The sequence below is a fragment of the Zootoca vivipara genome, chromosome 14 (genome assembly GCF_965207765.1).
Source record: "Zootoca vivipara chromosome 14, rZooViv2.hap1.1, whole genome shotgun sequence".
NCBI lineage: Eukaryota > Metazoa > Chordata > Lepidosauria > Squamata > Lacertidae > Zootoca > Zootoca vivipara.
In genome coordinates, this window is record NC_142597.1 from 39,576,146 (window position 1) to 39,580,645 (window position 4,500).

Consider the following 4,500-nt stretch of genomic DNA (forward strand, 5'->3'; position numbering starts at 1 on the left):
TGTGTGTGTGTGTGTGTGTGTGTGTGTGTGTGTGTGTGTTGCACAGGGTTACTAAGAGACGGCTGTACAGGCTAAACCAGGCAGACAGCAAGAGCCTATAATAAGCAAGATGAGTCAAAGCTTCTCCGGCTGTTTTTCTGTCCCCCCCAAAAAATTTAAAAATTGAAGACATCGGCATGTGAAATAGGGAAGGCTCTTTTTTAAAAAACGTGACCTGAGTCCTTGAGGGGGCTTTATTTGAGACAATTTCTTAAGCCCTGGCACCTGTTTTGCAATGTGCCCCCCTCTGCTCTGCCTCCCCCGAAGGGCCTTTTGACCTTTCAGTGGAGGCGAATAAATAAATGAATGAAAATCAATGAATTGCTCTGGGCCTGGGACAAATGAAGCAGGGTTTGGAGAAGGAGGGGCATCTGTGGCCCTTCAGATCAGCTAATAACAGGCCAATGGTCAGGGATGATGGGAGTTGTAGTCTGTCAGTATTTGGGTTGGGACCACAGGTCCCCCACTTGTTTAATAAAAGAGTGAAGTGTTTGGTGGATCTTTCCTAAGCCCAGGAGGGGAGAGGGACAAAGTTTCAGCTGTTGATTCCTGTTGCTCAGTGCAACCTCTATTTTTTGCACAGCCTAGGGCGGCAGATGCGTAAATCATTGTCGAGAGACAATGATTTAAACTATGGAAGTGGGACTTTCAATAGAATGTTGCAACGTGGAGTGCCCCTTTTGGGGATTGCTGGCGAGCCATGCCCCCTTTTCACCATATCCCACCTCACCCCACCCCCAAGTCAGCCAGCATTCTGTGCTCGCTGATCATGGGCGATTGGGGAGGCAGGTTGCCTCTCCCCCAGATAGTTTCTACACCTGCAAACTTTGGGGTTCCCCTGAGCCTGTTGATAAGACTGTCAGAAGAGCCTATCTGCTGGATCAGGCCACGGGCCCATCTAGTCCAGCATCCTGTTCTCACAGTGGCCAATCTAACACTCCAGTTCCAATCTAACTGCTGAACTATAACTCCTACCAGGCCGAGAAAGCATGGCCTGGGATGGTGAAATTGTAGCTCAGCAACATCTGGAGGGCCAGAGGTCCCCAAACCTATCCTAACCACTCCCAGCAACCGTGGAGTTTGCTCCCACTAGATATTGTGGCAACAGCTGCCAACTTGCATGGCTTTAGAAAGGGAATTACATTATACAACTTAATGAATGACAACTTTCAATAGGGACAGATGTAAGTTTCTGCATTTGAGCAGAAAGAACCAGATGCACAAATACAAGATGGGGGACACCTAGCTTACTAGCAGTAGATGTGAAAAGGATCTAGGGGTCTTAGTGGGCTACAAGCTTAACATGAGACAGCAGTGTGATGTAGCAGCAGCAGCAGCAGCAGCAGCAAAAAAAAGAAGAAAAAAGTTAATGCTTTTCTGGGCTGGATCAACAGAACTATAATGTCCAGGACAAGAAAAGTAATAGTACCACTCTATTCTGCCTTGGTCAAACCACACCTGAAATACTGTGTCCAATTCTCGGCACCACAATTTAAGAAGGATGTTGACAAGCTGGAATGTGTGCAGAGGAGGGTAACCAAGATGATCAAGAGACTGGAAACCAAGCCTTATGAGGAACGGTTGAAGAGACTTGGTATGTTTAGCATGGAAACAAGGAAACTAAGAGGAGATACGATAGCCATCTTCAAATATTTTAAAGGTACATGTCACATGGAAGATGGAGCAAGCTTGTTTTCTCCTGCCTTGGAGGGTAGGACTCGAACCAGTGGCCTCAATTTACAAGAAAGGAGATTCTGACTAAACATCAGGAAAAATGTTCTGACAGTAAGAGCTGTTTGACAGAGGAACGGTCTCCCTCAAGAGTCTCCTTCCTTGGAGTGTTTAAGCAGCGGCTGGATGGCCATCTGTCCTGGATGTTAGCTGAGATTCCTGCATTGCAGTGGGTTGGACTAGATGGCGCTTGGGACCCTTTCCAACTCTACAGTTCTATGATAGAGCTATCAGTGACAACTAGCCATGACAGCTATGTTCTACCTCCACTATGTTCCACCTAATGTCAGAGGCACTATGCCCCTGACTGAATACCAGTGGGGAAGTGCTCTTGCGCTTAAACCTTGTTTGTGGGCTTCAATAAGCATCTAGTTGGCCCCTGTGAGTTCATGCTGGACTAGATGGGCCTTTGGCCTGATCCAGCAGACAGCCTCTTCATTTCTTCTTCTGGAAGCGAGTTTCGAAACTGAGGAGTGATCCAAACAATGCGTTTTTCATGTTAAAAGCCCTGCGCTGCTTCCTCACTTGCACCCTCAGCGTTTCCAAAAACGACCTCTGAGGTTGCCATCCAGCAGGAATTTTACAGGCCAGATAGAATTTCAATCCCCCAGGCCTGTTGGCAGAGCAGGATAGGCTGGTGTTGGGGTGTGGGTGTTTGCTGCTGGTGCAAGCTGGAAATCCCAGTTCTTCAGCAGTTGCAGCCTGGAAAGAAATCCACAGTAACACAAGAAGGTGCCTTATACTAAGTTAGACCGTCAGATCATCTAGCTCAATTTTGTCTACACTGACTGGCAACAGCTCTCCAGGGTTTCAGAGTGGGGGCATTGCAAGCCCAGCTTGGAGATCAAATCTGGGACCTTCAGCAGCCAGTGCAGATCCTGTACCCACTGAGCCATATATGCCACCAGGTCTGCTGATTAACATGCAGAATCGATCTTTTTTTAACTTTTAAAAACTTTTCTTATAACAAGTAATATATGAAATAACGCGTACAGCTTGAACACATTTAAACAGTACAGCCACATATAACACTGCACAATAACATCAAATCCCATGTGCAAGTGAGCAGAAGGACTTCTATATTATATTTTTTTCGGACATTTAATGTCATATTGGAGAATGTCCTTCATGGTAAGCCTGCAGAATCGTTGAAATAATTTCTGAGATTGTGCAAAGTAGGCCTGCCTTGTTATTGCCCGTGTCACTGGCCATTGGGCTGAGAAAACAACTGCTTGCTCAAGGCCACCTCGTGAGGTCATGAGCTGAGGCGAGATTCGAACCCAGGGCTTCCTGGTTTGTGGCCCGGCCTCTTAGCCACTGCATCAACCCGAGCGATGATCCGCCGCGATATCATCGTCAATTGCATCAAGCTGTAAATAGGAGTGTGTTGTGAAGCAGCTGCGTCGTTGCCGGGTTCCCATTCCCAAAGCCCGGCATTTTTTGCTTGTGACCCAGCCAGCCATTACGTCCCTCTGCGGAATGGTTTCCTTCTGAGGTGCTATAATTGGTGTCCGACTCACTCGCTTACTCAGACAGCGAGCCCGTGTCGCCACATGTGCAGGAATGTGGTTGGCATCTCTGGGGTGCATGCTTCCTCTCCCCACTGCCATCTCCCTGGTTACTGAAAACGTAGTTAACTTTTCCCTGTTTCCGATTGGCAGGAAGGCCAGCCAGGATCAAGTTTTCCTCCATGTGGGAGGGACTGGCTTAAACGGCAACTGCGAGAGGCCTTCGGATGCAGTGCTGCAAAGATGTCAGTGCTCTGCTCTGCCTGCGGGATACCAATGAGTCAGTTAAAAATATCTTATTTATGAAATGCCACGTCACAAAAAGAAAACAGCAGGGTCTGTGGTTCAAGAGTTATCTTGAAAATTTCAATTTGTCTTGAAAAATTACTATCCTAATGTTACAAAAGTTGTGTGCCACCTGCCGAACGATACCAAGATCCTAGGGCAGGGGTGTCCAAACTTTTTTCAAAGAGGGCCAGATTTGATGAAATGAACATGTGTGAGGGCCAACCAAAGTTGTTGCTGAGCTGTTTTTAGGATTGAAGGGGTTTTTTTTGTTTTTTTTTACAATTTTACTACCTCAAAACTGTTGAGCTTTTTTAAGGATTTTGTCCCAGGATATATACTGCCACGGGGGCTGGATTAAATCGACCGGCGGGCTGAATTAGGCCCCCGAAACGGACTTTGGACATGCCTGTCCTAGGGGGTTCCAGGCACTCACCCAGGGTCTGTGGCCCTTTGGAGAATTGTGGCACAGTGGCGACTGTTGTAGCTTTAAGAAATGCAGTTTATTCACCTGTTTGCACCTTCAGTCTGCAGGGAGGGAGTCCCAGCATGGTCATTCCAAAAGGAGCTTGTCCCCCACAGCAGTGCAGCCAGCTTGCCCAAGATGGATCCCAGTCTTTTTTCTTCCTTCTTTTTCCCAGACCACCCCACTAAAAAACTCTCTTTTCCTGCCACCTCACACCCAGTTACCCTAGCAGTCTGCCAAACCCCCAGTCTGTATTCACACCTCAGGGCAAGGGGGAAGGACAATTCTCTTGCATCGCCAATGGCTCTCAGTGGCCCTGTGTGGTTTCGTAATGGCTCCAGCTTGGCCAGGTCGTTTTGCATAGGCTAGCTCAGGAATTCCTCTGCTGTTTGTGTATCTCCCTTCGCATCCCAAATAGCCAAATCCTACCACTTATTAATGTATAAGGTTTAGGGGGGAAGATCCAAGTGC